Source organism: Ochlerotatus camptorhynchus, unplaced genomic scaffold (assembly GCF_037179485.1).
Source record: "Ochlerotatus camptorhynchus isolate MF236.1 unplaced genomic scaffold, CSIRO-AGI_Acam_v1.1 ptg000062l, whole genome shotgun sequence".
Taxonomy (NCBI): Eukaryota; Metazoa; Arthropoda; class Insecta; order Diptera; family Culicidae; genus Ochlerotatus; species Ochlerotatus camptorhynchus.
This window is the reverse complement of record NW_027040552.1, coordinates 2,802,433-2,822,720: the sequence shown is the minus strand read 5'-3', so window position 1 is coordinate 2,822,720 and position 20,288 is coordinate 2,802,433. Positions and strand designations below refer to the sequence as shown.

The 20,288-nt window shown below is 40.8% G+C and overlaps 1 protein-coding gene across 1 annotated transcript in view; it reads right to left on the bottom strand.

Moving 5' to 3' along the window:
- Syp (Syncrip) overlaps positions 1–15,690 on the bottom strand; it is a 121,236-nt gene extending 105,546 nt beyond the window's left edge. Inside the window, exon 1 of the mRNA XM_065239838.1 lies at positions 14,235–15,690. The gene's annotated coding sequence lies outside the window, so the exon portion shown is untranslated. The remainder of the gene's footprint in view (positions 1–14,234) is intronic.
- Positions 15,691–20,288: the final 4,598 nt, after the last annotated feature.

Sequence of the window (20,288 nt, the reverse complement as noted above, 5' to 3'; positions counted from 1 at the left end):
AGCGTAAACGCCCGATCTGAGTAAGACTACTTGTCGGATTGAAAACTAGTTAGAATCAAATCGACTTCGGTTTGGCATCTAGATGTCATTTGTAACAACTTTCAAACTTTCCGTTTCCGTTCCGCTTCCGCCCTTATTGCGTTTGGGCCTTAAGTGTATCTACTTACGGGTTCAAAACCAAATATCATACATGATCCAGTCATACGAGGTGGACAGTCCACAGTCTAATGGCAGAGTGGTATCCTTTACATGCATACATGCTTAGGACTATTAGATGAACCAGACCACTCTCGAATATTTTGGAACCAGTTCCGGTAGAGCCCCAATGGGAACACTTTCAGTTTCTCACCTAATTGAATCGTTCCGCTTTTCAAACTTCAATATTTTACAAACAGAGGCGTTTTGGCACCATTTCGAAGTTCAATGGATGGAGTAGACCACACCTGGATATCTTGGAACCTCAACCGAAACACTTTCGGTTTCTCTCCAAAATGTTCCGTTCGATCTAAAACTTTTCAAGCAGAATTGGTTTTGTATTCCAAGGTGAAATTATTGGATCTTTTAGTAAATTACAGCAAGCTGCAGTAACCTACGGGGATGGCAAAAAGGTAAGTCAGGGAATAGACCTGATATCAATTGCGACAGAGTTGACTGTGGCACATTTGAGTCAATTTAAGCGCGGACTGATATTATCCATTTTTCACACGATTCTTTCGTATGAAAAATACGGATCGCAGTAGACCGCGCTTGAAAGCTGACGTGTTTTTCTTTTGCTGCGTATTTTTCGTCAGCGAATTAAACATTTCAGTGTCAACATTTCAAAGGGGCGTAATTGCAATTGTAAACAATGGCTTTAGCAATCGATTTCTCGCGAATAAAAGCATACTCATGAAGATTAATGAGACCAGCAGGCAGAAGAATGTTTCCTTTACCAGCTAGCATTGTTAATTTGAAGAAATGGGCTTTTATTTGCGATAAATCGATAGCTCAAGCCATTGTTTACAAAAGCAATTACGCTCCTGTGAAATGTTGGCACTGATTTGTTTGAATTAGTTAATTTGTGTGCTGAAATTTAGTTTCAAGTGTTCACAAAGAATCATTTAGTGATATATCGTGTTTTGTTTGTGTTTGCCTTGAGTGACTCGCTTGACCTTGAATTTAACCTCCAAATAATACGACGCAGCTTCAGTTCCATTGTTCGGTGTCGGTTTTCATTGCCTCCCGGGAGCCCGGTTCTCCGAGTTCGGATCAGGGCTGGCAAATGTAATTTTCAATGAAAGATTTTACGCGATATTTACAGAGATACTTCTGTCACTATCATTGGATGAGAAAACGATGATAGAGATTTTCTTCAAAATCTCATCGAATTTTTTGTCATGACAGAAAGTGAAAGTGTTTTGATCATCGTAATTACTAGCTCATTTAATGCTATTAAAGTTACCTGTACCGAGGAAATCTTAATAATGTATTCACTCTACCGATTAGATATGGCTGTATGCTTAAATTCATCTAAATAAGTTAGATATGTTGATGTCAAAACCACATAAGAATTATTCTCATGAGTGCTTGATCATTGAAAAGTTGTGTAGTTCTATTGAGAGATCGGTCAGGTTGGTGAATTAACCCGGCAACGTGTTGATAATGTGTCCGTCGCGAGTTTTGGTGGTGATTCGGTGGCCGATGTTGCCGTGTATTAGCAAGCTTTCCACTAAAAGTGCTCGGCTTCTGGTCTCTCGCCGGTGTCGGAGTTTGCGAGCAATATGAAAGATGACTCGCTGGATACGCCCAAGACTGGTAGTTGGTGGTAGTTGGTGACCGCGAACTGTTCCTGGGGAAAGCACTAGACGCAAACCTCCTCTTAGATAACCATGGCAATGCAAGAAAATTGTGTTCGTTGAAGGAAGTATTACGACAAAGGTGCATCACGAAATGTGGAAAAAAATGGATAAGAGGATCAAATTAACATGGTCAGACCAGCCCAAATACATTTTAAAATTTTATAAAACATAAACTAAATACGTGCCAGGTTTGGAAAGAAAATTTTCGTACGTCGAAATGTCGTAGAACCAGTGATGCAAAATATCATGACACTCACTCGACAGTCGTCAACGCACCAACCAACTATCGCGGACAGAACGTTTTGTCACGCAGTGAAAGGTAGAGCCATGGCAAACAACAATCACCAGGTATGGTCGCTGCTCACAGGCAAAATGTAACACTCGCTGCTGATGATGTGAAGCACAATGAAAACAGTGAAGACTTCTGCAGTACGATGATGAGAAAAAGCGAAACAACAGAAGAAGGCGCGACTGTGTGAGCTACACACAAAGCTGGCAAAATTAAACGGACGCTGTTGGGCTCACTCACCAACACACTCACCTAGCAAGCAAAGCAGCATCTGCTTGAAAAAAAAAAACGAGCACAGATGAGTGTCGTGATTGTCGGGAATGACCAGATCGGTGATGGATCACCACCGAAGACGACATACACCAGTTGCTTTTTACTTCTTTCGTCAACTTGATGAATGCTCATGGAGAGTGCTTCGACGAGCACATTGATAGGAATTTACCAAGCGTTACTACCATCAACTTGTTGACGATCGCGATTGTGATAGGTCGCAACTCTGCGTAGAACACATCAGAAATAACATGGGAGACGTTCGGGAGACAAGTAGCAGTGATGCAGAGAAGGACAACGAGTTCACAAATAGGTACGAAAATTAGAAATTTTTAATATTTACTATTGCTCATATAGAGGAAATGGCTCTAATGTTGGCCTATGGATCTAAGATTGGGCCTAGAGAGGGTCTAGTATCGGAGAGGAGCGTATTCAAAACAAACTGCCTTGGCCTAGGTGATCTCTAGCAACACTGCCAATGCAATCAAGATTGGCGCTGATCGATTGGCTCTGACTGACTGAAGAAAGCCCATTGCTATTGGATTTTCTTTTGTTTCTATGCTACAATGGGTGGTAGACATGCATCATGCATTCCAAGGTACAATAAAGGGCCTTAGTGTTTCCTTTTCCCGGCTTTTTTGTTAACCGGGGAATCGGGAAACAGCAGGTGGAGGGTTATTAGTCTTACAATCTATGAAAATTAGACTGTTTTATGATGCCAGAATTCTGGTTTTTTTGAAGGTCCGAGTAATGGAATTTGTTTGAAGTGGCGAAATAATTTTAAATTTATTTCAGAATCATAAAAATGCATCAGAATCACGAAGATGGATCCCGAAAAAAATATCGAGTTTCAAAGTTAAATCTTGCTATTGTAGCGTTTCAAACCGCAGGACTGACTTCGAGGGAATGGCAACCTTTATCGAAAACATCAGCTCCGAGATCGTGACGCGAATGCTGTCTCTTCTTTGAATATTGTCGTCTATGCGATCGATCAGTATGTACCCTAGACAACTCCCCCCAATATCTAGTAGCCCTCCTTGGTCCAATCCCGACTCAAGCGACTGAAGTCATCCAAACTAGCTGCCTTGAAGAAATTTTGTACACTTCGAACGGAGGCATCGAAGAGGAAGTACAACCAACCGGTGGAAACTAACGATTTTAAATTGGCTCACTACTTGACTAGCCTATTGGTCCCAATAAAATAGATTAACGCACCCCATTCAAGTCGAAATTCTAGTACTACACTACGTTTGTTTTGATTCTCTATGAAAGTTTGACAGATGAAATGAGGGGTTCGAAGATTTTTCTATGTTTGGAGGGGTGCATCGATTAGCTTGGGACCGAAGAGAGTACCAGGGCTGAGCCAAAAAGTTTGAGCACGTTTCTTCGGGATCCTCTATGGTACAACCTCAAATAGTATAAGCGACTCATCAAACATCTTTATCACGCCCATCAGCGCCATCTACAAACTAAACTCAATGCTAATCCCAAGAGCTTCTGGAATCATGTGAACGATCACCGGAAGGAATCGGGCTTACCTTCTACCATGTACAATGGATCGAGAAGAGTCTGATACGGAACAGCGACAATTCAGGCCAATTGTAGTGTTTTAGCCCATTTTTAAAAATTTAACTGATTTGATCTCACGAGGTATTTTTGAGGAATATCTGACAAAAGGTCGAAAACCAAAAATTCGAGGGAAAAAGTTGAAAGAAAATAGGTCGAAAGACAGAATCTCGAAGCACAAAAGGTCGAAAGACAGAATCTCGAAGCACAAAAGGTCGAATGAACAAAAGGTCAGAGGGACGGAAGGTCAAATGAACAAATTGTCGAATTGATCTTAGAGGGACAAAAGGCAGCAGTGTGCAAATGACATTGACATCACATCAGACGTACTGATATTCAAAGTTTTGCGGTAATTTTTTCTCATATAGGAAAGCTAATTGAGTGGTGATCTTTATAAAACACATCTGTACTATTGAAATACTGCAACGGTTTAATTGTTGAGATAAAAGTAAGATTTTCAGCTTTTTCCTATTCGTTTGGACAGGAAATCAGGTACTTGCTACGAATATCAGTGTCAGAAGTGAAATTCAGTGCTTGAGAAATATCCAGAGTCAATTGTCATTGATGACAGCACGCAGCACTGGTTTTAAATTTGCCCAAACCTGAGACGTCAACCTATAAACACGGCGTATTTTTATAATAAAAACGGTAGTAGCTCTTGATCGGAAAAAGGGTATCGACAAGTTCTGTGCTTCAAAAATAGCGTCTTCAAAATTTCTAAAAGTTATCTTCAAACAACTTTGCTGAGAATTTTGATATAAAAATAAATAAATAAATAACTGTTTTTAAGAGACACCCTAAGCTTTAAGGAAAATTGCTCTAAATCGGTCAATTCAAGAGATACAAGCAAGTTTTTAGAATCAAAGTTGCTTGAAATTAGCCAAGCTACAACTTTGCTCAAGAATGTACAGCTTTATTTCTGAAAATAAAAAGTTGATTTTGTTTTAATTTAAATGATGCTAAGTACCACCCTTGTATTAATTGACACCAAAATGAGGGCTTAGCTGTTTGAAGGCAGTTGTAGCATTCTCATTCTGAACTACTGTTTCCTGTTAGTTTTATAAATAAGTGTAGATTAATAGGATGCAATCAAAAATACTTGAGAAGTTGCAAAGTTTTCCAGTTAATATCAATAAGTTTATAACCATAATCTGCGGCCTTAGAAATCCATAGAAACAAATGATATTATTTTAAGACAATTGACTCCATCTTTAACCAGAAGTTGTACAGACTAAACACTCCACACCGGACAACGAACTACACACAACACGCAGTAGGCCAGTACGAAAAAATACACCGGCTGGAGCGGGAATCGGACCCTCTCACTTATAGTTTGGTACAGTGTTGTCAAAATCTCACAATAGCTAGATTATGACCAAAATCCGACCACCGCGATGAAAATACTCACAACATTTTCCAACATGATTAAGAATTCACAATTCCTTCACAACTTCAACCATAACTAAACCACCAAATTCGTTACCAGCCCTTCGGTCGTTCGACAGTCCAACTCCCTCGCAAATGTCTTATAAAAAGCAACCACGCCAGACGAGCGAATAAAACGTCCCTTCTTAAAAAATCCCAACCCATCCTGAGAGTAGCAACCGAACAACCAAAACAAACAAAAGAAAATCCTCCTCTCCGCCCCGGACTCGGATCTAATCGTCCCGCCAAGTGTTCTCGAGTTTCTAATTATTAAGGCAAAGCGCTGCTACAACCAACAACAGCAACCCGTGTGTCTCAAGTGGCCCGTTCCCTTACGACCGGCAACCGACGCAAATGAAATCCATACCCAATCGAGAAACCGGAGCAGGCTGCGTGCAAACTGACCCCACACGCTCACACATACACACACTCACGCGATACTTACAATCGCCAGGAAGAAATTGAAGTCCCAAAAAGGGATGCACTGACCGATCATCTGACGTATAGGTTCCACGCAAATTTGGCATTCCTTCGACTCATTTGACTTCACCCTCCCCCCTCCGGCTCTATGCTGTTTTGCATTGCTTTGGCTACTGAGATGATGATATGCGAACCCACCGCGCGCGCGTTCGTTCACACGATGTGGGTTGGTTCGTTCGTTTCGTTTCGTTCGGTAGGTAGGTATAACAAAGCGATCACAAACACAGCAGAGGGAAGCAAGCGAGCGAAAAAAAAAATTGCGAATTATTCGCGAATTTATGCGCGTACCGACCGTCATCGAATGGTCGCACGGTTTGCTTGGCTCTCGGCTTGCTGCGTTTGTGTGAGTGGTCGATTTTTTGGCGGTGATTTGATTTGACAGCGACGCACTGCATAATACATATTAAGATTTTAGGGGGAATAGCCTTTCCCCTGGGGTTTTGCTTTGGTTTCTTTGCTTTGGGAGATTTTTTTTTTTGATTCGTTTGAAGAAGTTTAGAACTTGTTAGAATATCGGGAGTGTAGGGAAACCGAAAGATTGCGATTTTTTTCGCATTTCGGAGCATTTGAATTGAGTGGAGTTTGGGACGATGGAGAGTGAGTTTTTTTTTTTTGCTGAAGAGATTTTGGAAGTCAAATTATTATTATGTGATTCTTGTTTCCTTTTTTACGAGTTCGACCTGAATGGTGGTGAATGGGATGCGAGAAATTTAAACCTTGGCTGTGGTGGTTTCTGGTTGTTGTCTGTTTTGTTGGCAGGTTGACGAGAAGAATTCACGGTCACGGTCAGACAGAGCTGTATTGGGTGCAGGGATGTTGGGATGGTTTTGTCAATTAGGTAAGGTTATTTTTTTTATTCTTTCTTCAGAACTTTAATCAGTGCCGTAAAGCACCGAAACCCAGACACTTGGCACACAATTCCGGACACTTTTTAAATATTGATGGTGGTCTTATTAAATACTGAACACCTAAAAAAATACACTTGTTGAACCCAAAGAGCTTTTAGAATCATACTAAATAGTAGGTTGATAAATTACTGTTCCAAATGGAGAGCTCTCCCGATCTTCGATGGCTTCTTCAACATCGATAAATGTAAAGTTGTATTATGAAAAAGAAAGCATTTTTTTTTTGCTGAGAGGATCAAACCTATTTTTTAACTTAAAATTGTTTCCAAATCATTGTTCATCTCAATATCATCTGATAAGTAGTATACATTGAACGAAAACATCCGCAATACTTCGATTGATTACTGCATTGCTCGAGCCCTTTAACTTTTGAATTTTGGATGATTGCCTTACGGTTGAATTCGTCATCAGCTGATGAGCATCCATGTGACTGTCATCCGAATAAAGGATCACATTTATTTGAAAATACGGCACTCAGAGGACCACAATTTAAGTCTAGGATGACTTGAAAATGCTTTGGATTAGATTTATAATTCGATTGCTTACATTTCCATACTTAAATAGCCATAATCAGCTGGATACAAAAATCGTTTGTTGGTAGAGGAAACTTCCTCCACTCCATTACGAAATATATAACCTTCGGTTTCCATACATTAGCAATGTTCGAACCACCTCTGATCGCGATGACTATGTTTCCACCTCGTTTGTCAGCTCAGATCAGCAAATGACGTTCGATAGAATTATTTTCATCATCGTTTTGTATGATTTGCGTTATCGGACTGAACCAATACCATATGCATTTCAATTTAAGATAACAATCACACAACAAGCATTTCAATTTAAGATAACAGTCATTCTACAGAGAGCATTACGAATTTCAACTGAGGTCTGTTCGCTTCTCGTATTCATGTTCATACTGCATTCGGTAGCAGATATGATTCGAAAAAGCAAATTAGATGTATCGATTTGGATGGTGAGAGGTTTCATTCGAACAGAGAACGATGTTTTGGTACAGTGTAGGGCTTGGGTAAGCGAATAATCATTCGAACAGAGGATGACGTTTAGGTTCAGAGTAGGCGGTTATGATTTTGAAAAAAAGAAGCATGACAACAATTATGACTGTTGTTTAAATTTATCGATATCATTAATGAGATTTTACGATAGGTTAGACTGCAGTGAAACTTGAGTGATATGAATGGCAGATGTGAGATCGAGCATTAGCCATCGAAATTCAATGATAGAAATATTTCGATCGCTGGTCGAAGAATATTTCAGTTGAGATGGGGGTCATGCTGGAAGAATTGCAATGTTTAATGTTTCCGTTCCGCTGCATTATCGACCAATCCGATTCAATCAAGCATTAGCCATCAAACTTCAATTCCCCCACGGTTGAATCACCTTTGAGAATCGTTACTTGAACCCTATCCATGAGGTTGTGCCCTATCCATCTATCAATTCATCGAGCTCATTTTTAACCAGTACCACCGGATGAATATCGTGATCCGATCGTCCGAAGAACCTTATCAACCGAGGATGGGCTGTTGGGCTACATTCAAGGCGGATAATCAAAGATGCCACAGAAGGAATGGGGCCTCCCATAGCTCAGTCGATAAAGTCGCAGCTACAAAGCAAGACCATGCCCAAGACCATGTCCGGTCTAGGAATTTTTCGGGTTGGAAAATTTCTCGACTTCCCTGGGCATAAAAGTATGATTGGACTTGCCACACAATTATACCCATGCAAAAATGGTACAGGCATCGAAAGCTCTCAATTAATAACTGTGGAAGTGCATCTAGAACACTAAGTTGAGAGCACGCAATAAGCTTATATGCGATATGAAATAAGCTTGAAATGCGAAGAAGAAGAAGACAGAAGGAATGAGGGTTAGATTGTTTACTAAATTGAACTATGACGATTGAAATCAGTTTGGAAAGGCAGTTGTGACCAGCATAAACCTTCTGGTCGGATGAAACAGGTCCAAATCTGTCCAAATCCATGTTTTGGAACCGTTTATGGCAAAATAGTGAACTGTTCAGCTTCACACCACCTCCTCAGTCTTGATGACCGAGAGTTGCTTGCCGAACGATTTAAAGTTTGTTGTGGATGTGTGAATATTCTTCACTTACTTGACCACGATACATCCAAAAATTGCTCCTACTGAAGTCGTTGGAAACGAAAGAGGTCACGCAATCATTGCCGACCGGTTGTTGAAAACAATTAGAACCGCTTTCGTTGGCCTTCGGCTTCCCTACCTTAAAAACTTAACCTGCGCAGTGGTCTGGGACCCAGGAGAAAAGTAATGTTTGAAATTCAAGAGAGTTCCTCTTCTGGCTCTGTGCTTTCTCTGGTTGTCTAATAAAGTTTCAATATAACCTAACATCAAGGGGTGGTAATTCTACACAATCATTTTGCGCCAACATTTTTCTCAGTGTACCGGCAGTGCCGAGAGTGCCATTCATTGAACTGACATTGTTTGCTTGTGAATAATGTCATGCTTGGCAACCCGGTAAACAGCGTAAATGTTTTGTTTTGAAGGAAAACAAAATCACAAGTAGTGGAATCGGTCTACGAGAAAAAAGTGAAGGAATCCGAACCAAGATTGTGATCCAAAGGCACTTCGGTCGGATAAGCTAATCCCGGATAAATTGATTCGACCGGAGGATCCCCTCATGAAGGTGATACAGTTTCACCGACCGCTACAGATACTCGGCAAAACAGCATCGAAACGCATTTGATGGCATTCGAAATCTATAGCTGCCGGGGAAATGTACTGCCGATGTTGCACGCTATCGGGCACGTGAGAAGCTCTTCCGGGGATCGAAATTGGCTGCGAAAATCAATGGGACGAAGTGGTAAAGTTGCTTTCATCGGCGGTGTTTGAAGATGATGACACTGGTGAATGCGACGAAAGTGACGGACGGAATATTCAAAGCAGCGGCGATGAGTTTCAAAACCATCTTCTAGAAAGCAATTTTAGTCTCGGCAGCGGCAGCCGTCAGGATGAGAAATGATCAGACGCATAATAACAGCTCGGTTTCACAATGAGCAGCTCGAAACGACCTGATCCTGGTCCTGATAGCTGCTCTACTCATTAGAATGTTTGGGTTTTATCATTGACATTCCGGGCATTAGTCCGTAGAAGCTGTTCTGGATCATTTTAGCGATTGCCTGGTTTTGGTGCGTGCGGTGGTCCCAATGTGTGAACGCTGGCTGAATCTTTTGTGGAATGATGAACAGCTTCAGAAAGGCATTGAGATGTATGCGGAATCCATGGCAGGCCGTGTCGAAAATTCACGGTCACGGTAAAAAAAAAATTCAACAACAACGAATAAATCAAATTTTAACAAATGCTGGCTCAGAGATAATACCATAGAGGTAACTCTAAGACTAGCAAGTCTTGAAGAAACGTGCTCAACTTTTTGACTCAGCTCTGGTACTCTCCTCGGTCTCAAGCTAATCGATGCACCCCTCGAAACATATGAAAATCCACGAACCCTTCACATTACCTGTCAAACTTCCATAGCGAATCAAAACAAACATAGTGTAGTCCTAGAATTTCGACTAAAATGGGATACGTTAATCGATGTACTTGGGACCGGTAGTCTAGTCCAATGTGAGCCAATTTCAAACCGTTAGTTTCCACCGGTTGATAATACCACAAACGAAATACTAGCCCATTTGGTGGGTGATGGCACAGGGTTCTAAAAAAATTCTATTACTGTGAACCATATTATTTTAATTGATTTTTTCGCCAGTTAGTCGTCTGTCACTTCGTTTGTTATAATACAATGTTGCCAGTAGCTTTAAAGATCATGCATATTTTGAACCATGGGTGCCAAAACAGTGCCAATAAGTGTGCCCAGGTGTGTTTAAGTTGTGTTTTGGCATACTGTGCGGAGTGACCTACCCCTTACATGGATCTTATTTTCAGCTGGTGTTATTAAAGAAAAAATATTCTACAGACCCCCCACCCCCCCCCGATTGCCATGATGCTGCTATAATGGTAATCATCTAATGTCAATTAGGGGTGATTAAAATGTTAAGGCACGATAGCGTAAAAGCAAGATACATCGCTTTTTCCAACTCTAAATCTGTTTTAATAGAACTTTTCCGGTTAGTAAAAATATTATGAAATTACTACGATAATTTCAAACATGTTTTTCATGCTTTCCCAAGCAGTGGCTCTCAAACTTTTGTCGATTACGGTCCACTTAGAGACATACCATAAACTCGCAATACACCAAAATCTAACAAAGAAGTTGTAGAGCAGAAATGGCCTTATAACTCAAAACTGTCTCTTAAACACCAAAGAAACTGCTAGATTGCCTGAACCCAAAATTCCCAAAAATTGCATTTAAATGGCTTAAAAAATAAAATAAATAAAAATAATGCCAAAAAAATTAAAATAAAATTGCGCTAAAACGCCAAAGAAATTTAATGATTGGCTATAAATGTCCCAAAATGATCTAAAAACACAAAAAGAAAAGAATAATCGAAACGCATGGGTAATATCAAAACACCAAAGAAGACGTTAAACTAAAAAGAAATTCACATACAATCGATTAAATGTTTAGAAAAAATCCGATTCCGGGCCAACATGCAACGGCAAAATGGCCTTGAAATCGCATAAATGGTCTGAAATCGGTAAAATAGTCCTGAAATTAAATGATAGAACAGCCATGAAAACGCCATAATAACACATGAATTACAAAAATGGAATTGAAAATCTTAAAATAATTTTGAAAGGTCAACATATTTAAGAAACCAAACTTCCTTCAAAAGGTTTAAATTGGTATAATAAAAATGCTGTTGATTCTCGATTTTATCAAAGATAATTTCTTCAACCCACGGGTTCAATTTAAAACAATAACATTTCAGAAAATAAGAATTGTAATTGAATAGTCGTGGTGAATGGATCAACTGATTTTCCAATTTGTGTGTGTTCATTTTGAAGTTAGGGACTCGGGCTCTTCAGTGCTAGAATGGATCGAAAACATCCTGGTGTCTCTTTGTTCCACGTTTGCGTTTGACACCGCTTGAGATTTTGTAACATTTTAAAGTAAACTCAATACGACTCGATATTGAAGGGACCATAGCGAGGGGGAAGACAGCTTTCATTTGAGTACCTCTTTTACTCAGAGTGGCTCAGAGCTACTCTGGTTTGCTCTGGGATCTGATCAGAATTAGTAGGGCATTGAGTTTTGGTCGATAACGAAATGAAAACAATTAATGAAGACAATAAATGGATGTAATATTTAAATAAGGAAATGATCTCGTTTTCTACCAGTTTATTGAAGTTTTGACTGATTTCTTAAATCACTCTGATGATGGCTTTCTGCAGGGCACTTTTCTATTTGAAATGGTCATGAAATTGACCAGGATCTTGCTACCGTAGTACTGGTCATCCAGATGCTTAGAGCAAGCGAATGGCTATTCCCTTCCGGCTACCAGCTCCGGTGGGGACATGTACTTGAGGATGAATCCTGTGAGGGTCTCGATTGCTAAAACAGGCAATTACAAACGTACAAACTCCACCAAACCCCCACAGACGCCCCCCTAACCCCATTTATTTTGTATCAAAACAGCAACGTTATTGTGTGGTTTGTTTTGCTAGCAGGTTCTCCGATGAATTGAGTGTATTTTACGGTAAAGATCACCGGCTGAAAAAACTAACGTTCCTTAACACCAAAAACATTGATTGCTTGGGCTGCGCTGTCAAAACAATCGAGATAATAAAATCGTTCATCAGAGAGCAAAATAGTTCCTCAGAGCTACTCTGGATTTCTCTTTTCTCACTGTCTTCCCCCTCGGACCATAGAGTTTTAAAATAACCCGAGTACCTCTGAGCAACTCTGAGTAAAAGAGGTACTCAAATGAAAGCTGTCTTCCCCCTTGCCCGTCCCAAATGAACTGAAAAGTTGGTCATCGCTTGAAATGTAGTAACATTTTACAGTGAACTCCCTACAACTCGATATTGAAGGGACCATAGAGTTAAAGAATAACCCCAGTAACTAATATACGACGAATAAGCAAATGTTATAAATTAATAATATGGTTCATTCTTCAATTATCCCCACGACACGATTTTTCCCGACACTAGCGGCTCTAAGTGCCACGAAAGGTGACTATTACACTGTTCATTGAGCGATAGCAGTTGTCAGCTCAATATCAACAAGGCCATCAAAAACAACTCACAGAGTAAAATTTGACCAAGCATTGTGAAAAATTACCTGTTTAAATTATTCATATAATATTTTTATTCAAACTGTAGGTTATGGTAAAACAGCGTTAAAAGCCTACACGCTATTTGAAAATTACTCTAAATTGGGTAGAGTCTACCCAGTTTGGTCAAAGCGTCAATCTGAATTTGAGAAACATGTGATTAAAACCATTTGACCCAGAATCAAGGTTGCAAATTCTCGTTTCAGCCAAAATAATGTTTTTCGGAATAATAAAACCAAAAGATGATATGATGACCTGTTTTACTTGTAACTTACAAGAAGAGGTTACACAGTATGCGTTTGAAACATAAAACCTGTAAATTTTGCTTTCTATAAGTCTCAATCAGCTTAGTTTTGCAACGCAAAATCAAATACAGTTTATTACTAGAATTAAAATATCCCTTTTTTACATGTCTATAAAAAGCTTAAACGCTATTCTATCGACTGCTTCAAACAGAACTCTCGATGAACATTTCAAATGGTCCTATCTGCTTTGATCGATTCTCTTCATCGACTTTCTCTTGGCGAGATTTCGGCGTTAACGAGTCAATTATACACTGAGGCGAAACAAAAATGAAATGTTTAAAGGCGTATAAGAGCTACCTGAAAGCTAGACGAAAATCATTCATAAGTCACGCTTATGAAATTCATTTGTGTCGTTCATAAGTTGAGCTTATTTGCTACAGTGTACGATACTTTAGTTCAAAAGCTACTACACAAAGTCTTTAATCAAAAGATACTCTCCAAGCGAATCAATTTTTCCATTCCATTTTTACCTTCATCCGTAGGACGAAGAAAATGCAATGGCGTTTCAATGGGTTAGAACGAATTTAGAATCAACAAACATGGGGCGATTTTTAACAATATCTCAACAACTTGTGACTCCTTAGCAAATCTAAGGGTACGTATAGAAAGGTAAAAACAAATAGAAGTCATCTACAGTAGAAACATTCCATCTTGTGTTATAATCCGCTCGAAAATGAAAAGTTAACTGCGGGTTGTGCTTAGTAGGCCCAAAATCAGATCTTAACCCTAACTGATTTTTTCAATATAAAATGTGTACAAATGTTGAAAATAGAAAAACCATAATTTGAGTAGTAAAAAAATCAGAAAAGTTTATCCAAAACTGTGTGAAACAACACGAGACGCCCGGAAATGAGTAGGCCCTGAAAGTCGTCGCCTACTAAATACGAGCAGCACACACCACGTGCTTTCCATTCGCAGCAAAGTTTCCACTCACCTCTAGTTTGTATTCGCGTGCTGGTACTGAGAAATATGCGGGGGCGGCTTCTAGTCAAGCTATGTATATATAATCGGAATCTGGATTAGCCAGCAGCAGTAGATTCCTTCCTTGTTTTCCGTCGTCCGTTTGCGAGTATAATGGCAGCTGAAGACTTGTTCAATGTCCGAGAGTTGAGGCTGGTTCCGTTGGTTTGCGACTTGCGTGGGTTTTCCTTAGGCGGCAGCTTTCCAAGGGGTAGGAAATCCGGAGGGAGTTTTTCTTCAGGTTGCTTCCAATCACGTGATGTGGGATGTGGGTGTCGAACGGTGTTTACTTGACCTTTCGATGGGATTTTTGAGTTTTTAAACCAATGCCAATCTTTGCTATGTGCGAAATGTTGCTGCCAGCTTTTGACGACATTGGACAAGCTGCTGCCTGCTGTTCTCCTTTGCTTATGCCGTATCCGGAACCGATGCTAGGAATTCCATTCAACGATTGTTTTAAAATCCAACTGTTTTCCCGTTCACACTGACACGTTTGAATTCTTTGGGTTTATCACTTCCTTTTTTTCTCCTTTTCTGCGGACGAAAATTCCAATCATCAATTTTCACACTAACGGAATCACTTTGCTTTGTCTGACAAACACACCAATGGCTTCGGAACAAACTATTTCAAAAAGTGCACTTTGTTCCTGCTATCTCTTTCCGTTGCCGTTCTTCGCTCACACTACGCTGAGGCAATGAGCTAGCCAATCCTTTTCTCGCTTGTCGAGGTCGGGAAAATGCTTTTTCCAATAATCAACTGCAGCAGCGGCTGCGCTTTTTATGTAACCACTTTTTCTTTGTTCACTAACGGGGGGAAATTCTTCTTCCGGGAACTTAACCGCTTAACTACGTAGTATAATTATCCAAAATGCTCGCACACACTTCTGTCTGGCCTTAGCGCTAGCAAAGCTTATCCTAGGAACTAGAAACTAAGAGCTTAATCGCCCTACTCTCGATTGGATCGAGCACTTAACAGAGCTTAACTAAAAACCACACACTCGATAAAAAAAGAAATCTTAAATCTTACTTCAGCACTCTCGGCACTATTTTTTTTTTATTTGTGTTAATTCCTTTGAAATCCTCACAGTCTTCACACCAGTCACATTTCCAGTATCTCTTAGCTTAAACACGAAAAAATTAAGCGAAAAAAATCACAGTCTCAGTCGCATCCTTCCCAGCCCTTGCAAAGCCGGTGTCCACACGGTACGCGATCGAAAAAATTTAGCCGCACCTTTCCGAACCGAAATTTTGAACTCGAATGAGCCCCGGATTGCTTCACACTCTGCGTCTCGCGATCTCTCCGTTTGTCGTCGTCGTCGTAGTCGGATGCAAATTTTCACACTTTCAAACAGGAGACACAAAAAACCGGGTCGCGATGGCAATAAAAAAAAATCCTGCCGCACAGGACACCTCGTCACGCTCTGCGCTCTGGCTTTGCTTGCTGCCTCTGTGGAGGAACAACGTCTCTTCGACTAGGGAACTCAAACCCGAAAGAAGAGGGAGCACAGCCTTCTCTGTGTGGTTCTTGATCGTCCGCGCTTAGCTTCACTAGTGCACACGGCGAACGGGAGAATTTCCCATCGAAGCAGGCGAGGACCCTCGTAACCCCGCTGTGGCTATGTGTGTGTGTGTGTGCATAAAGAAAAATGCAAGAACCCTTTCCGCTGCTACTGGTGCTGCTGCAGAAAGGGACGCTCGACGTCGTCGTCGTTGGGTTAGGATGTGCAGTAGTCGATCTCGCTCACTCGAACACGCACCCATACAAACGGACAATCCGGTGACTGCGGGAGCATCGCCTCAGTCGCCGGGGACAGGTGTAGAGGGTCGTTGGGGAAATTGCATCGCCAGCGACGGACCATGGACGGTAGTGTGGTGCCAAGTTTTATGATGTGCTGCAGCAGCGCGGGGAATAATATGGATGGAATGTTTGTTTTAAGTGAATGTGTGTGGATTTTGCCAAACTCCGTGCGGGCACTCGGGCACTGGCGAGGAGATGAGAAGTACAACACAGATGGATGCAGTTTTGCGGAACTGAGGTGGTTCTACATTTTTGCAAGAGTTGGATCATTGGCACTGTGAAGTTCATCATTATGAACCCATAATCCGGTGCTCCCTATGCTGGAAGTGGATTATTATGCAACTTGAATGTGCAGTAATTCCCCCATTAGTGGTGTTTATAAGATTATCAATTAGGTGAAAACCACACCAATGCGATGTTTCTAAAAGGGTTTATAATTAAACAAATATATCAAGTTTGTTCTCCTCTATTTACTACTAAAGCAAGCATCCATGATTGATTCAAAACTCTGTTCACTGCTTTTAAACTTATGGATTTCAAAGCTTGGAATCAATAAATCTAAATCCTAAATGCCACGTGGAATGCATTCATTTTATGGGGCTTCAGTGAAGTGTACCATAAACCTCAATTTTGCTTAAAATACGGCATTATTTATATGTCATAACATATATGAACATCACGAATGTCAATGGAGGCGCATGGTTCTCTATTAGCTTTCCGATTTCCATGAACATTTGCAAATATCTGTTCGCTATGGGCCATTTTTCAAATGTGTGCTGGAATTCAGCCAATTTACAAAATGGCGTATTGGATATTTTTAAATAAGGCCTTTTTTTACTTTTCTCACTCCCCCTTGAAAATTTCTGTAAATAATGAGGAGGAAAATAAAAAAAAAAACTATGCAGTGACCGGCACAAAAAAAAAATCCACCCACAATAAATGTAATCATTTAAACAAAAGTTATTACTTTTCCAGAGAGTCCGTGATTCTGATGTATACTTTAATTGGTATGACATAATACATTTTGTTTGAAAAAAAAGTCAAATAAAACCAATCCAAAACAAATGAATAATAAAATAAAATAATAAATTAAAATAATAATTCGTGATCCAATAAGTTAAAAATTTAAGTACTTAAATTTCTCCAGTTCGAATGAAATCTCGAAACTTCCTCTTAATGAAGCCCATCAGCGCCCGCACAGTGAAAACGGACACGGAATCAGCGCATTTCTTCCATTTTGCCCGCATTTGCTGGATGTCCTTGACTGCCCGGCCGCTTCATCGAAATCGCTGCTTTGAAATTGCCCATTCGATTGGTCCAAATTCCGGGCACTTCGGAGGATTCATTAGCTTGGACAAAATCGATCTTGTTGGCAGCATACCACTCCAGAACCACCTTGGAGTAGTGGCAGCTGGCCAAATCGTGCCAAAAGATGACCTGTGCTTGCGGATGAACGGCAATACACGCTTTTACAGGCATTGTTCGATGTAAACTTGTGATGTCGTCGTTGAGAATGTGACAAATAGATCCGTTTTCAGGCCACAACTACAAATCGCTTACCAAATCATGCCCTTCTTCGCGAACTTGAATCTTCCCGGCACATCCTCACGTCAAGCCGCGATGTAAAATTTTTGACCGGGAAGCTGCTTAAAATCGAGTTTGACGTATGTTTCGTCATCGATCAAAGTGCAGCCCTTGTGTTTCGTCAAAACACGGTCGTACAAGAGCCTTTCATGCTTTTTGGCCACGGAATTCTACTTCATGTGCAGGTTCGGATGTTTACTGGCTTTGTACGACTTGTATCCTTCCCTGACAAGGATGTTCCGCACCGTTTGAAAGTTGGCGTTGTACTTTCTGGCCACATCTCGGATCGAAAGACCGGGGTTGGCTTTAACGCACCTCAACACCTTACCGCGCAGCTGACGATTCCTGTTTCCAGTTTTTTCGTAGGTCCGCTGATTCCTTTCCACACTCAGGGTTTCCTTGTAGATTTTGAGTACTCGACAAACTGTTGTTTTTGGCATCTTCAGCACTTCAGCCACCTTGGAACAGGACCACTCCGGTGTATCAATATTTTTTCTTCTTTCGAGGTCCATTTGACGTTATTTCTGAACGCGATCGACAACTTTGATCAAACTTGCACCAGTTGTTCTCTATAGAAGTGTAAACAAATCACTATCAAGATTTTCGATTCCCAACACTACAGGGCGAACACAAAATTATTGCGACACATTCAACAGGGCATAACTAATTTGGTAAAAATCAACCAAATTGCACACTTTCTCATTGATGTGTATTGTGTACATGCTGTCAAACTCGAAGTCGTGTTTTTCGATTCAACGAAAATGGAGGTGAACCAATGCGAGTTGAGAGAACAAATTCTTTCCAAACACCTGGAATTTCCTGACCTGTCGCACCGGCAGTTGGGAAAAATGTTGAACATTCACCATTCAACCGTCTCCAGAGTGTTGAAGCGGTTCCAGGAGCGGTTGACGTTGGACCACGGCAAAGGAGCTGGAAGAAAACCGGGACCGGAGAACAAAAAGACGGAGGGAAAGGTGAAGCGGATGATTAAAGCAAATCCCAACGTCTCAAGCCGTGATTTGGCTAAAAAGATCGGCATGTCGCAGAGCTACGTCCAGAATGCAAAGAAGAGAGCTGGACTACATACATACAAGGTACAGAACTTCCCAAACCGCGATGAGCGGCAACAATCGACGGCTAAAACTCGGGCACGGAAGCTCTACGAGAAGATGCTGACAAAATATGGCTGCTGTGTGATGGACGACGAAACGTATATAAAAGCCGATTTTAAGCAAATTCCGGGGTTGGAGTTTTTCACCGGCAAGAGCAAGTTCGATGTGGACGACAAATTTAAGAAGAAGAAAATGTCGAAGTTCGCCTCCAAATATCTCATTTGGCAGGCCATCTGCTCTTGCGGACTGAGGAGTGAGCCTTTCGTGACAAAGGGCACAGTAAATGACGAGATCTACAAATCTGAGTGCCTCGAGAAGCGCCTTTTGCCGTTCTTGCAGCAGCACGACAAAGCTCCGCTATTTTGGCCAGATTTGGCATCATGCCACTATTCTTAAAGTGTCCTGGAGTGGTATGAGGCCAATTCTGTCCATTTTGTTCCAAAGGATATGAATCCGCCAAACTGTCCGGAGCTGCGCCCGGTGGAGCAGTACTGGGCAATAATGAAGCGGGAACTTCGGAAGAGCAAGAAGACAGTCAAAGACGAGAAGGACATGTTAAGAAAATGGATAAAAAAATTGAGAAACTGGTACCGGATGACACTGTAAAGACTTTGATGGAGGGCATCAAGCGAAAATGCGTTCAATTTTACACTCAAGGCTCCATCGATTAACTTTTCTTTTGATTTTTGAAGTAAATATATGTATAAAACTACCCTAAAATTTTGGTTTGATTCTAAACATTATAAGAAAATTGGCATGACATTTTCGGTGTCGCAATAATTTCGTGTTCGCCCTTTAGAGGCGTGCTAGTGGCGCCTACCAATTTACTTTTAGTCAGCCTATCGTCAGGAATTCGCTGCCAGACGGTTGAGCAGTACAGTCGACGTTTTTCTCTCGCTCACTTCGATTGTTCGATTGCGTTATTTCGTTTATTCTCGCGTTGAGTAGTGACGCACTCGCTGACCCAGCCGGCAATGCCGGGAAACGGTTTAGGCCTGAAGACAACAGTGACAGTGCGACAACTGCGAAGAAGCTGCTTGACAACAATCGGTTCTTCGTTATGAATGGACAGAAGCCGGTCCAAATTCACAAGATAGCCCGCCACAACAAGGCTGACAAGCAGCGTTGCCAGGTAATTTTCAGAAAAATCTGAACAAGGTAAATTGGTAGAATTGTTTTTAAACTGAAGTTAGAACTGTTTTTTAAACTTTTTTTTTAAAAAGAATGAGAAGCAAAGAATCAAAGAAATTTTATGGGATGGATTTTTTGAACTAATAGTCGATGTAGTCTATAGTATTTGATGCAGTATCAGAGTTTAAAGATTTTATTAGTTCTATATAATTCAAATATTACTCTGAGGTTGATCAGATTTACAGTTTAATTCTTGACATCATACAACACACAACACCCAGCAGACCAGTAGGCAATTTTATTTTGAAGAGAAATTCACCGGGTTGAAGTGGGAATCAAAGCCTAACATCGTGGAGCTCACACACAGTTTCCTCAAACTACGGGTAACTCCACTATTCGCATG